This window comes from Ictalurus punctatus, chromosome 21, assembly GCF_001660625.3.
Source record: "Ictalurus punctatus breed USDA103 chromosome 21, Coco_2.0, whole genome shotgun sequence".
NCBI classification, from domain to species: domain Eukaryota; kingdom Metazoa; phylum Chordata; class Actinopteri; order Siluriformes; family Ictaluridae; genus Ictalurus; species Ictalurus punctatus.
Genome location: NC_030436.2, coordinates 16,329,124 through 16,345,160, shown reverse-complemented (window position 1 = coordinate 16,345,160; position 16,037 = coordinate 16,329,124). Strand labels below are relative to the sequence as shown.

General features: G+C 41.5%; 1 protein-coding gene across 1 annotated transcript in view; it reads right to left on the bottom strand.

Moving 5' to 3' along the window:
- Positions 1-16,037, bottom strand: part of fhit (fragile histidine triad diadenosine triphosphatase) — a 265,926-nt gene that overhangs the window by 174,917 nt on the left and 74,972 nt on the right. The gene's annotated exons all lie outside the window — the stretch shown is intronic.

The window sequence follows — 16,037 nt, the reverse complement described above, 5'->3', positions numbered from 1 at the left end:
AGAGAGAGAGAGAGAGAGAGAGAGAGAGAGAGAGAGAGAGAGAGGAAACCATTGAAACTGAAGTGAGAATAGGACCCATTTCAGCAATAATAATAATAATAATAATAATAATAATAATAATAATATCATGAGTAGGAGATACAGAGTCACTGTTACACCATTATGCTCATTATGTCTTTATTAAGAAAATCTCATTAAACACTTCACATCACATGCTGATCAGCCCTGAAGCACAAGCAAGGAGAGAGCAAAGTTCACTTGCTCAGTCAAGCCGCTGAGCGACTCGTGCTTACCAAAGATGCGTTGAGACAAACAAAACAAACAGAAGCCAGGCTATTTTTAAAACATCTCACCAAGTCCCGTCAATGTAAAAAAAAAAAAAAGAAAAAAAAGAAAAAAAAGAAAAAAGACAGGATGGCAGACAAAGAAAGATCCATAAAGTGTCAAAGGGATTCGCAGTCACCAGGAGGCCCATTCTTCTCCTTGCTCTAACAAACATATCGACGGTCTCTTTTTACGGTGTGCGGGAAGCTCGCAGATCAGATCAATAGGCTAAAAATGTACTGCTGCTGTCGCATCTGGATCTGCTGCCCTGAGGCGGAACTGTGGAGATAAAGCACCTGGCTCAATTTGGCATGAATATCGAGAAATTGTGATTTTTTTTCTTTCTATAAAGTGCCAGTGACTAACAAAACAGTAATCAGTGCTATACTGGATTCACGGTGACAAAACAAAAAAAAGACCAGAGTGAAATAATTTGGCATGTGACCATGACGGTTTCCTCTCGATTTAATTATATGTAATGAGTGGCAGAGGTTGGGCTCCTTTTTTTTTTTTTTTAACATTTCTTTTCTTTCCTACATGTGCATGAATTATTGTAATGGGGTTAAATTAGGCCTGTGTGATTATGCGTACCCGCTGTCTGGTCTTGGGGGAGCAGTGGAAGAGCAAGGCTGCGGCCTGGAGATAATGAGAGAGTGTTTTATTCTCCACGCTTGCTCTTTCTCTCACAGAACGCACACATACGAGCCCACCCAACAACACAAATATCCGCACGCAAACACACACATTTCGGGCACGCGCACAAACCCCGACTGCGTGTTGGATGCCGTCCTGGAAGATGATCCAAATAAGCAAAAGGATGGTGGGGGAGAGAAGGAAAGAAAGAACAGAAAGCGTCTGTGCACCAGCTGTCTCGGCTATTAGCATTCTAAACGGAATCCAGCCATTCGGCAATTAAGAGTCAGAATGCTGCAATTAGTTTAGCGCTCACATCGCAATGATCCAATTAATAAGCGTTTACATGTTTCTTAACGGCCGGCGTTATCAATTCACCGGCATGTCAGGTTTGATCACGTCTGGTGGCTTGTGTGTGTATGTGTAGCTTTAAGTGTTTGTGAAAAATACACCACTCTTGGGTAATCAGTTATCATCTTTGTAATCGAATGTGGGGGTTTTTTTCCACAGAGCCGGGACGCCGTACCTGCCGCGAGCGGTTAAATCTGCGGCTCACATAGGTATTACGACCAGGGTCACAAAGAGGTCACGTGTTGAATGCTTATCTGTAACCTTGAGCACAGAGAACGGCGTTACACCGCCGCAATCGGACAGGACACCACAAGCAGTTTGTGATACAGCGGTTTACCGTCAGATAGCCTACAATAATCCTCGAGCTGATTCAAGAACGACACAAAAAAAAAGCCAAAACAAAGCTGTTGTGTGAAATGCAATCAGAAATCTTTCCAAATGCGAACAAACTAAAGGGTGACGTGGTCAGATTTCACTTGTTTTTATAAGAATAACATCGTTAGCGCAGGTACAAACACTATCCCAGTCCCTAACCCCTAATTAACCTCGGGATTTTTCAGAAGAATTGGTAAATGTTTGTAAATGTGTGTATTGTTTTTCGTGTTAGATCACACTAAAAGTTGATTCATTTTATTAAACTGGAATTACAGACATCGTTTTGTTGTGGTGTTGTCGTCTCCCCCATACCCCCCTCCCCCCCATCCTAGTCAAGCTCTAACAATTTTGGCATTTGCACACTTCTCCCAGTACTTAAAAACCCTATTCTGACATTTAGATAATGTGCTGAATCTGATCTGATACATTATACAAAGCACAAACATAAGATGAGACAGGTAAGACACCCACAACCCTTTGTCTTTTAAACCACCTGTATTGTAGTATTTTAATGCCTTTTATAAAAAACTGGGCTGTTGAATTCTCCAGTCAGAAGGTGCTGATTAATTTTCTATAACAGCAGTTCTAACAGTAGTTTCGGTTTTAACCGCGTTAATCGTTCGACTATGTTACCGTTTCTTACCGTTTCTTACACAGAGACTTGTCTGGTTGAGTTTCTTAAAAAAAAGAAAGAAAGAAAGAAAGAAAGAAAGAAAAGAAAGAAAGAAAGAAAGAAAGAAAGAAAGAAAGAAAGAAAGAAAAGAAAGAAAGAAAGAAAGAAAGAAAGAAAGAAAGAAAGAAAGAAAAAAAACCCCTTCCTCATTCGAAAGGTCCATCCAATCCATGGCATATTACGGACAGGACCCAAAATAAGTATTGGCCCAAACTTCAGCAGAGGCACAGAGGAACACGTTTAGAAAACCACTTTTGCCTCCCCTGTGGGCTACACGCTCAGAAAACTGTGGATGAGGTCGTGCACCCACGCCTTGGAGCAGCGAATGTAAACATATGTTTCTGAGGAAAGAAATACAAATCAATGGAACTCTTCCATATAGTGCAAAGAGAATGTTTTATAAAGGGGCTATGCATTCGCAAGCCGAAACGAATCGGAATAACTGAGGCATCTTTTGAGTCCAGGGACTGCAACTGTCAAGCCAAACCGTTCATTATTTGGCAACCAATGCACCCCCATGCTCTGGTAACTATGTACACAAAGACATAGTTAGCAATTTTACCAATTTGACAGGTGCAACAGAATGACTCATTCAACATACAGGTGCAAAGCAAAGTTGTTGTTTTTTTCGCTGAATCAAAACCAGTACAGGTGCAACGTCTCCAACGTGGTACCGAATGAATTTCCCAGTTATAATGTTCGTTGCAGTGAAACACCAGGGTACTGATTTCCAAAAGCACTCTACAATTATCATAAGATTTGCATAGTGATACAAAACCTGCCAGCTGAAGCAGGAGTCCGGATGCAGAGAAAAACAAAGCGAAAAAAGGGGGAAAGGTAAAAAAACATAAATAATAAGAACAAAGAATCCATTCCAACATTGGTTTAAAAATGTAGGAAATATTACATGGTAGCTAGAGCTAACCAAAAAAAAAAAAAAAAAAGCACATCTGAGAGTAATCAAGCACTCTAAATGGGTAGAAATGACCAGAAACACACTTTACAGTTTGTTTAGGGCATCATTCCAGATGTGTTTTGAGGGATTACATGCATTACCAATAAGGCACTATGAATATATGGGACTAACTTAGAAATGTAAAAAATATTACACTATAACAGGTATCTAGAGCTAACAATGAATGCTATCAGAATGTTCAGTAGTGTATTCAACAGGTTCTTAAAAATAGTCCTGCAATGTGAAAGTAATAGTCCTAATCAATGTTAGCTTTTTAATTCTCTGTAATGTATTTCCAGGCAGACAAATATAGAAATCTTGCTGTTATCATTCCTACAAATTTAAATATATATATAGCAACACTGCAGACTTTTTGCGATAGAAATTCTTTGGGAATGTTTAAAAAAATGTTCTATTCGTTCATTCATTTTCACTCAGTCAGCACTTTATCCTGGTTAGAGTTTCAGTGGATCCAGAGGCTATACCAGGAATACCAGACGAAAGGTGAAATGCACCTTGGATGGGGCAACTCCATTGATTCACACCTTGTGGCAGTTTAGAGACACCCACGGTATTCCACCGGAGAAACTGGAAAAACCCCGCCTGGATACAGGAAGAGCATGTGAAACTCTGCACATACAATACATCAAACTCAGGATCGAACCAGGGACCCTGGGAGTGTGAGATGGAAACGTTCTACTAACCTAAAATTGGTGGATATTTCTGATGCACACTATCTGGCCAAAGGTATGTAGACAACTGACATATCATCACACCCATTTCAGTTTGGCCTTCCCCAAACTGTTGTTAGAAAAAATAGTTAGAATCAGACAAGTCTCTATGTCATTGCATTTCCCTTCTCTGGAACTAAGAGGTTGAGCCCAAACCTGTTCCATGTTACGTTCTCAATCGTGTTTCTGTTTGTATTATGTGCCATTCGTGTGTCTATGTCGGGGGTGGGATGGGTGTCTGTTTTTCTTGTAAATTACATACACTAAAAGTCACCTTTGTAAATAGCACACTGTTAACCGTGGTTAGTAGGAAGTCAGCGCCATTTATGTTCATTCGTTTTCTCTTGGTTTTGGGTTAGCTAGGGAGTGAGACAAGGAAGTGTACTTTTGTTTTCTTTCTTTTTAGGTTAATTTGTTCCTTTTCAAATAGTTAAACGTAAGTTTTGTTTATTGTTTTGGCCTGGTCGGCTTCCAAAGTTTAAACCACTGAAGAAAAAAAAAGAGAGAGAACAAACACAAAGCAAACACAATCCTGGTCTCGTCAACCCGTTAATTCACTGTATGTCATGGCCCGACCTAGACCGGGCCGTAACGTCCAGCATGACAACACTCCTGTGCATAAAAGCGAGCTGCATGAAGTCATGGTCTGCCAAGGTTGAGGAAGAAGAACTCGAGTGTCCCGCACAGAGCCCTGACAATCCCACTATACACGTTTAGGATGAACTGGAATGCTGAACACGTGCCAAATCTTCTCAACCTCAGGTAAATAGCTGGTTTTGGGGCATTATTGTTGGTGTGGCAGGTTTTACACCCATCATTCAAACTACACTCTCAGAAATAAAGATACCAAGCTGTACTTTTCCTTGTTACTGGAGTGGCCCATGCAGCCTTATGTTACCACTTTATCGACAAGGAAAAGTACAGCTTGGGGCCTTTATTTCCGAGAATGTGTCACTACCAGTGCTGTTATTGCCTCAGCTTCCTCAGAATTAATGCTCAAACCCTTTCCAGTACTGTACACATCCTTATATAGTGTGTTACTAGCCACATTACGACGTGCGTCCTCGTTTTTGACAAATTCGCCATAAGAGCTGGACTAGCACTTCTGAAAGGTCAATTCTGAAGCAACGATCTAGTTGCGCTGATTTATGATGCACATTTAACATTTGTTAAAAGATTCTCTTCATTGCTTCGGTCCCAATCATGAAATTAATAACATCAACAAAACATGTGACATTTATCCTTTTTGCTGACTGGTCTAAAGTTGAAAGATGAGCGTGTGCCGCAGCTATCTGAGAAAGAGGATCGTATTGAATTTCTTCGACCAGGCTTGCTGATCTAGCATCGCTTTTTTATTTTTTATGAATGGGATTGCATGGGGTGAGATGAGAATAATCATAGATCTGTGCCCATAATCGGCTTGATAAACACAGGGTGGAATGCGGGCATGTCGGAAAGAGTCAGAGTTGCCAGAGATGAGCTGCTGCTTATTCTAATCTCATTTTTCACAGGTATATCCAAGAGTCAATGAATAATCTTCAACAAAACTGTTAGACAATATATGCTTTTCTAAAGACAATGAAAAAAACAATAAGCCAAGTTCCACACAAACGTCCTTCTCTGTCTCTGCAGAAGTCAATATGATCGTAACCCATTGAAGATTTAACATTTTCCCACTCTAGAAAAGCTATAGAATATAAGCAGTAGAATTACATGACTATTAACGCCAACGGAGCATATTTCATTCCCGTAAAATCACTCTGATGGAAGGATGAGTGCATGAGTGTGTAATGGAGTGTGTTAATTCATTTATGCTGCAATCGGGTAAATTTCCAACCTCCTCAATTCCTACTCGGGAGGTTGGGAAGGTCTCCACAACCCCGAGTTCAGCATATCACCTCAAGGTCAACATGGCAGCTCACGCCATCAGCGGTGAATAATATAGCTCTTGTGTTTTTGGTTTTGCTTCTGAATTTGCGATTTTGTTCATAATTTGGATTTAATGTTTCGTTTTCCAGTTTGCTGTTGTGTTTCTGAAATCGCAGCCATGTTTTTGTTGCTGCTGTGTGTGTGTGTGTGTGTGTTTTCTGATTGGCTGTTGGGTTTTCGCTTTGTTGATGTGTTTTGCACTATACACTATATGGCCGAACGTTTGTGGACACTTAACGAATCAAAAGCATATGTGCTTGTTGAACTTCCTATTCCAGAAATGGTCCCATTTTTTATGACCTCCACTCTTCTAGGAGGGATTTCCACAAGATTCTGGAGTGTGGCTCTGGGGACAGGACTGAGCTCCAATGAAGGAAAATCCTAGATATCCATGTGCTTCCAACTTCGTGGCAAGAGATCGTGTAGGTGTGATGGTCAGGTGTCCACATACGGTTCATCTGGCCGCCTTGTGTATATTTTCACTTCTTGCTATGGGCATGCTATTAAGTTCTTCCTCGATTGAGTGGAAGCAAGGATATTCTTTGCTGTTCCATAATTCAAGGTTGGTAAACAGACGCAACACATCCTGATTCATACCTGAGATCAGATCAAATAAGTTCACGGTGCATGTGGAGAATAACAAGTTCTCACTGCCGGGTTAGATTATTGATAAGTACAGTTTATTCAAGTAGCATCACCTCAGAGGACAAGCGGGAGCTGCGTGCGTCAAGATGCTATCAGAAACAAACCGAGCGCCTTCTCATTAAAATTTGTTTATCAAAAAGCCATACGAGTAAATGGGATCCCAGAAGTACCGCTACATCAATAACGCACTACTAAGAGATTTCGTTCATCATTTTTTAAGCTGCTAGACGCTCTCTAACGGCTTGGCTGACATTAATACATTTAGACGTGTGTGTGTCTGTGTGTGTGTGTGTGTGTGCGTGCGACTGTTATTCTGATAATGAGTGATTAAATACTCATAGACTGAGCAGGCTGTAAGAGACACTTCACCAAAGAGGCATTTCAAGTCATCAGCATCTAACCGAATGGGAAAATATTTATTTACAATCCATGAGAAGAAGAAAAAAAAGAGGCAGAAATGATAGAACGAGCTGCTGCTCGCAAATTTATATCATACAAATATTATACAGCTATTCGTTTAGAGCCTTAGAAAACACTTGTGAACACATGGTTTTCAATCTGCATGCAGAAACAAAGGAAACATTTGTACAAGCCAGATTTGGAAAGTTGGTAGAATCGTGTTTTTTTCTGTTGTTTTTTTTTTTTTTTAAAGAAATCACCTTTTGCAGCATAGATCACTGTTTATCATGTAGAACGGCCGCACACGGCTTTCAATGGGGAATCTTATTTAGATTCAATTTTCTGATCACCAGCCCCTAAACGGTAACAGCGTCAGGACAGCGTGCTGTTGTCGCGACCTCATCTCATCTGCGGCCAAAAAGAATCGCCCGAGCAAGAGAATATCAGAGAAGCCGCTTGCTGATATCGCTTCTTAAAAGCATTTCTCTGCTCTCAAATAACTAGCGAGCGAAGGAACTGCGGAAAAGAAACTCGCATCAGAAAAACATCTCAAAAGTCATTTTCATTTCAAACAGCATCTGCCGGTGGGCGGTAGGAATTAAATAATGAACAATAATGCCGTCTTTGCCTCTGGTTGTAATTTAGAGCGATGGACAGAAATAATCAAACTTTCACCAAGCCAGGAACATTCAGAAAATAATTCTGAATAGATATGCAGGTCCTTGAACTCGAGTATAGATGAGAACAGTTTGTTTTCTGAATTTTTAAAAAAAAAAAATTATTTAGGTTTATATTAAATGTTCCCGTTCGAATTTCTTATTGTTTCTATAGTAACAATCCATTCACATGGTATGACAGATGCTCCACGAGAATCTAAGTCTAATAATAAACAGATTACAAGACGTTATTTGTTGTCACCATGAACACCGCGAAACACAGCGAAAGGGTTAAGATATCTGTAGATTAACTTCCGTTTTTATCTGTTATCATCCTGCACAATTGTGCAACTTGAGGAGAAAATAGCTTCAGGTGATTTACTGTGTTGTTGTTTCTTTTTTGATGCATAGTTCCCTGTACTGATAGCGTGCACGTATGGTGCTCTTTCCTCCAAGCTGCCTAGTTGATGTGCGGTATGTTTTTCCTCCAAACATAGTGTTACATATTGAGTTGTACGTTTGTTTTCGTTGTCTGTGCCAGAAGCAGTGTAGAAGAACATCGAGGTGGTCTTTCACAAACTTGAGATATTTTCAGTATTTTATTTGTTTTGTTTTGTTGTTTTTTTTTTGTCTGAGATCAGTAGTTTCATCTGCGTACAGTTACGGTCGTGAACGTTTTCTGGATATTTGTCCAGGTGGGATTTAGAAATTTACACATTTCACCGATTATTCTATAGCATTTTATTCCCAGATTTATTTACATTTACATTTATTTGTTTAGCAGACGCTTTTATCCAAAGCGACTTACAAATGAGGAAATACAAGCAAAGTGATATATCAAGCGGAGAACAATACAAATAGTGCTACCGTACAAGATCTTTAATTGTGGTCTATAAGAAGAAAAATGAGCAGAGTCGAGGTGTAAGAGCCAGAGTTAGGGGTTAGTTAAGTGCTCATGGAAGAGGTGGGTCTTAAGCTGTTTTTTTTGAAGATAGTGACAGATTCTGCTGTCCGGATTGAGGTTGGAAGTTCATTCCACGATTTATGCACATACGATTCTTCTTCTAGGGTTCTCTGATAGTCTAAGAAGATTAAAGATTTCCAGCACGCAAAGTTTGTGCATTTCCAACCAGCGTTATCTCACTGATTAGAACATCTACCTCCAATTAGGTTTTTTTTTTTTTTTTTTTTACAAAAGTTATTAACCTGGAGGTTCACTTTTTAATTTTCTTCCAATTTAGACTGTGATTGTTTTGTTTGATGTGTTCGGTACTGACGAGAAGTGATACAATAGTCTATCTATTATTGTGACTTTTGTGGCTTTTGAAATTTCTAATGTTTGGGTTATGAATTTTCTCATGCAAGTTTCTCTATAAATCACTTTCTTAAAGTACATTGCATTACAAGTATTGTTTATCTACGAAGATGTATGTGGGCATTTTTTTAATGGCTGCCATTATCTGTACTGTAAGATTTAAAGGCTAGTGATAAACGCCACAGAGAAACCTGTCAAATAATCAGCGAGTTGCCATATTAGGGGAGTTAAAAGGGATTTATAATGATGAATTAATGAACACAATAATGCAGTTACTAAGAAACCAGATCTGTGTTTGAATCTTGACCAACCCGCACACGTTTTGAATTTGTATTTACTTTAAGAAAACGTAATTAAGAACATGCAGGCTGTCTCTAAAAATGTACTATCCAGACCATGTCTTTCTGCCTACACTGCTGTACACTTTATATATGTATGTAAGACATCAAGGTTTCTTGGTTGTAAGGAAACAAATAAAAGTTTCCAAACAGACATGAATATATTCAATGCTCTCTTTCTTTCTTTCTTTCTCTCTCTCTCTCTCTCTCTCTCTACAGTGGTGCTTGAAAATTTGTGAACCTTTTAGAATTTTCTATATATCTACATAAATATGATCTAAAACATCAGCAGATTTCCACATAAGTCCTAAATGTAGAAAAAGATATCCCAAATGTATAAAAATAAAAATGAAGTAGAATGTGGCTGAAATATTTTCAATTCCACCTGTTACTCCCCCCACACACACACACACACACCTTTTTCACATATACAGTACATCCAAATACAGGTTTACTGTTTAAGGACCTCTTAAGGACCTAGAAATGTCCTTCAAACATTTCTAAAATGTTAAAATGTGTATAAATCATTGAAGATATATGATAAATATCTGACACATAACACAGACACAGAAATAATAAGGCAGACACACACACGCATAATAATAATAATAATAATAATAATAATAAATTATATATAAATAATATGTAATTATTTCAGCAGCATGTTAACATCAGTATGCATAATGTGTGTGTGTGTGTGTGTGTGTGTGTTTTATCCTAATAATTAGCATGTGACGGTGCGTGTGTAGTGCAAAAGAATATGGACAGATGCTTCTGGACCATCAACTTCATCCTCATGTAGCCAACGCTGTCTAGCATTAGTGTTTGTGTAGGGTGCCACAATTTTTTACAATTTTCAAAGGGTGCCATGACGGAAAAAAGGTTGGGAAACACTGCTCTAGAAGACCAGACTGAGGGGCTGTTTACATGACAACGTTTTCAACTAAACATTGATGTCAGATGAAACAAACAACTAAAACAATTAAGATGGACACAAAAAAATGTATTCTCCTTTTGTTTACACAAGGAGAATACATTTTTTTGTGTCCATCTTAATTGTTTTAGTTGTTTGTTTTATCTGACATTAACTCAATTAATGGTTTCATGTCATGTGTTCCTAGATAGATAGATAGATAGATAGATAGATAGATAGATAGATAGGTAATCCTGCAACCTGCTTTATTGTATGATCACTGCAAATCAGGTTCGAAGTTCAAATTGATTCACTACACTCTCATAATCCCAAGGAAATAACTGATCCAACCCTCTTAGGCAGATTGACAAGTGAGACAAGATAAAACTGCCATTTTAGAAAAGAAATAAGCCCATGAGTATATAACATTATGCTACTATGGAGCATTCTGCTCTACAGAATATTACCATATTTCACTATGACCATCTACTGTGGTCTTTTAATGCAATCACATGATGTAACAAAACTGTATTAGTTTTTCATTGGTTATAAAATAAAAACTTGTCTCCACACCAAGTCAAATTCCTCCTGCGTCTAATTTACGAGGTCGTTAAAACTCATTTTGAGTCTATATTTGATCCTGGGAGTAAACTCCTACTTAACCTCAATATAATCATTACTACATTTGAAGCAGGATGTATTTAACATTAGCAGGAGTCCATCAGAGATCCAATTTGGTTGTGTACATAAATTATTACTATGGCAGGTTATCTCATCAGAGAAATGAGATTAGGCGAACAAGTGGATAAGGATATAGGACAACTAAATGAGCTCGGAGAGAGTTGAACCAACATTCGAGCGCTTGCTTCCTAGACTCCGTGTCTCCCTAAACATCCCCTGATGGTCCATTGATTACTTTGTCACTTTGACCTTTGAAGTGATTGAACGCTTGTGGGATATTACATACATTTCTATGGGAGTTGAGCCAGCGACCCATAACGGCACCGCAGAGACACAGCCAATGAAAAATACACTTCTTACGCGGACGCCGAGGGCTATGTGCTATTAACTAACGAATTTGTGACAACAGCCTTCTGCTGGCCCCTTTGTCACATGAATGTTTAGGTGAGTTAGAGTGTGTATGTGCATGTGTGTGTATATAGAGATGTAGCATACAGTATGTTTCCAAGACAAGGCCCAAATTGATTTGGTGAACACTGCATGTGGGATTGATTTTCATTTTCCCACGGCAGTTTCATATATCATAATCAGTCCTGAATATAGTGAGATTAATGGCAAAATAGCGGCTAGCATCAGACTAGCTCTCAGGATTAGTCACTATTCCGATCATGATCAAATATTCTGTATTGAAGCCTGTAATTGAATCATTTGTATGAAATTCAAAGCATAGTTTGAACCTCATGTGAAATATTTTCCAGCTCCAAATTCTTATTAATCCTAGTTGGGTAACATAACACACATACCGCACAGCTACGTGTATGTATATGTGTGTATATATATATATATATATATATATATATATATATATATATATATATATATATATACACACACACCAGACACACTCTGGCATGGGCTACAGCGGAGTGGGAGCGAGGGGGCAGTGTTAGACCCTCACTAAGTGACGTCCTCTCCCGTTTCCAGTGAGCCTTTGATCATTCCCCCGATGGATGGGAGACCGGCCATGAGCTCCTGCATATCAAACAGGGCTCACGTGATGCGGTGGATTATGCCCTAGAATTCCGCACCATTGCTGCACGAAGTGGTTGGAATGAATCAGCACTCAAGACCACTTTCCAGCAGGGGCTAAACCCTGAATAGGTGCGAGAGTTAGCCTGTCGGGGGAGCAGATGACCCTCGATGAACTCATAGAGCTAACAATATGGCTGGACCATCTCTGCCGCACCAACCTCTACACGCTGAGCAATACACTGCTGCTAGAGCTGGTTCCGCCAGCTGAACCCATGCAGCTTGGGCGTGCCCGGACCTGCAAGGAGGAGAGGGAGAGACGCCAGCGCGAATCACGTTGCTTCAATAGTGGCGAGGGCACCCACGTCATTCGTCAGTGCCCCCACAAGAGGCCTTGAGCGACCGAAGGAAGCAGGGACAGCCAACCTCATCATGACCGGATGAGTCTAAACCATTCACTCTCTGTTCAGATATTTGCCTTACCTATTGTGCTAGAACAATCAGGCCAGTCTTTTGTTCTTTTAGCACTCGTTGACTCCGGAGTGGCCGAGAACTTCATAGATGAGAAGATGGCGCAGAAGCTCGGCCTCCCCATACGTCCCCTGCTCTGATCCCACGAAGTGCAATCCATAGACTGGTCCCCCATAGGTGGAGGAGTGATATCCCACAGCATGCTGCCCATCGACATCCAAGTCAGCGCCCTCCACCATGAAACCATCGTCTTATATCTCAAGGTCTCCACCAGACACCCCATCTTTCTCGGCCTACCCTGGCTAGCGCTGCACAACCCCCAAATCTCTTGGACGGATCAGCAACTTACCCACTGGTCCCCATATTGCTTGCAAAATTGCTTGAAGGGTCCCACGGTCCCTGTGGCCACTACGACTGTGGAGAGTCCCCCAGAATATCATGACCTCCATGAGGTGTTCAGTAAGGAGAGAGCCAGTAGCCTACAACCTCACCAACCCTACAACTGTGCCATCAACCTCCTACCCAAGGCCAGTCCACCTCGGGGCCATGTGTACTCGCTCTCCCAAGCTGAACAGCGAGCAATGGAGGAATACATCCAGGAAGCTCTCCAGCAGGGGTACATCCGACCCTCCAAGTCTCCCGCATTGGCCAGCTTCTGCTTTGTAGAGAAGAAGGGGGGGGCCTTCTTCCATGTATAGATTAACGGGGCCTCAACCAAGTGACTGTAAAGTACAGGTATCTCCTGCCTCTCGTCCCTCAGCCCTGGAACAGCTAAAGGCCACGACCATCTTTACGAAGCTGGACCTGCGTAGCACGTACAACCTGATCCACATTAGGGAGGGGGACAAGTGGAAAACAGCCTTCAGTACCACCTCCGGACACAATGAATACTTGGTCATGCCATATGGGCTCGCTAACGCCCCCTCAGTGTTCCAGAATTTAAATGACGTACTGAGGGACATGATGGGGAGGTTCGACATCACATATATCGACAACATATTGGTATATTCGACGCCCCTAGAGGAGCACATCGAGCATGTCCGGCAAGTCTTGCATCGCCTATTGTGATAGCAGTTCCACGTGAAGGCTGAGAAATGTGAGTTCCACCAACACACGACCCCATTTCTAGTGTATGTCATTAGCCCGAAGGGAGTCGCCATGGACCAGCGCAAAACTCAAGCGGTCGTGGAATGGCCCACGCCCCGAACTGTCAGGGAGTTTCAGCATTTCCTTGGCTTTGCAAACTTTTATCGACGATTTATCCGGGACTTTAGTAAGGTGGCATAACCCCCGACATCCCTCCTGAGAGGTAAGCCCAGGCAACTCCTTTGGATCCCAATCACCCTGGAGGCTCTGGAGAAGCTTAAGCGGGCCTTTACCACAGCCCCCATCCTCAGACACCCGGATCCCTCCAGACCGTTCGTCGTAGAGGTTGATGCATCTGAGGTGGGAGTGGGGGCCGTCCTGTCTCAGAGATTCAGAGACCAATCGAAGTTGCATCCCGTGGCATTCTTTTCTTGGAAGTTGTCGCCAGATGGACACAACTATGACATGGGGAACTGAGAACTCCTGGCCGTTAAGTTAGCCCTAGAGGAGTGGAGACAGTGGCTAGAGGGAGCCGCACAGCCATTTGTTATTTAAACAGACCACAAAAATTTAGAGTATCTAAGAACCGCAAAACGTCTCACGCCCCGCCAGGCTCGCTGGTCCCTGTTCTTCTGCAGGTTCCAGTTTACTCTGTCCTATAGGCCCGGAACAAAGAACGCAAAGGCCAACGCCCTATCTCGCATCCACTCCCCGGAAGGTCGGAAGGACAGGGAAGGGTATATCTTGCCCCCTTCCTGTATTGTTGGGGCCATAGAGTGGACCCTAGATCGAGCCCTAGCCCGCATACCCAGGTCACGAATCCCGACAGCCTGTCCTCCCGGGAAACAGTTCGTGCAAAAAAGGTACCGCCAGGAACTCATCACATGGGCCCACACGACACCAGCAATGGGTCACCCGGGAACCTGTCGCACTTACAAATTGCTGGCAGAGAAATATTTGGAGCTCCATATGCCTAGGGAGGTACAGTGCATTGTGTCCTCATGCTCCATGTGCTTCCAATCCAAGCTGCTGCGCGCTCTACCTGCCGCGATATTGGTACCGCTACCCACACCTGACCACCCGTGGTCCCACTTGGCCCTAGATTTTATAACAGACTTGCCGGAGTCGCAAGGTGATACTGGTGATTGTTGATCGGTTCTCGAAGTCCCTGCGCCTCATCCCACTACCGGCCATCCCATCCGCCTTTACCACAGCCTTACTCCTGTTCCAACATGTGTTTCGATACTCCGGCATCCCAGAGCATATCGTGAGTGACAGGGGCCCACAGTTCACATCTCGCGTCTGGGCCAGTTTTATGGAGAAGCTGGGGGTCACCGTTAACCTCACGTCGGGGTACCACCCCCAGGCTAATGGCCAGGTAGAACGGGCTAACCAGGAGGTCATACGGTTCCTCCGAACCTTCTGCGCCACCAATCCAGGGAGCTGGACCCACTTCCTGCCGTGGACGCATGTACATGTGCTTTTTTTGTTTTGTATTTTTAATCAATTTGCAAAGATTTCAAACAAACTTCTTTCACGTTGTCATTATGGGGTGTTGTTTGTAGAATTTTGAGGAAAATAATGAATTTAATCCATTTTGGAATAAGGCTGTTACATAACAAAATGTGGAAAAAGTGAAGCGCTGTGAATACTCTCTGGATGCACTGTATCTTCCATAGAATAGCACACTGAAACACTCTGAAGAAGGTCAAGATAGATTCTCATCTTTCCTTGACTCTCATCTCTAACTTTGCTCTTACTTGCTTTTCATCACCCAGAGTATAACCACATATTAATCACTAATGACCCTCTTCTCCCCAAAAAAAACCCTACTCTAATATATCAGTACTTAAGTCCCTGGGAGCACCACATGGGGTTTTTTTTTCCTTTCTTTTTTGGTCTGCTTTTCACCACAGCTGATCCGAAATGGGATGATTAACAACCCTCAACTTTGGAATTTGCAATGTCCTTCATGCACATCCTCTAAAAGCGTCGTTTATATTTTAGAGTGAAAGGGCCAGGCATTAGAATTGCAAAATATTGGAGCAAGGTACTATGTTTTAGAGTGTCCTTACCAAATGAGCATGAATTATGCCTCAAAAAGTAATGCATCTCTGTTAAAGCAGCGCCCATTTGTCTCTCCTAATTTCTAACTTAGATAATTGAAAAATAGACCCGGAGACAAATATTAATTTTAATCAGTAATAATTCATCACTATTAGCTCCCTGTTGAATATTCACCATCATATTCTTTCTTCTCCTTTCACCTGGGCATTAATAATATGTGCACTAGAGGAAGGAGTGTGATTACTTAACCTGCAACAAAAACTAAAAAAAAAAAAACACACACTATAATCATAAATCTTGAGTACAGCAGGAGATTTAAAACACATCAACTAAAATATGTAGATGAGTGGTTGTATTTACTCTTGAGAACTGGCTCTTGTGTTCCTGGAGTGTGCAATAATAGCAGGAACAAGTGGGTGGATAAGACTGCTATCCCAGACACTTGGGGGCATGCTGTTATGGTAAA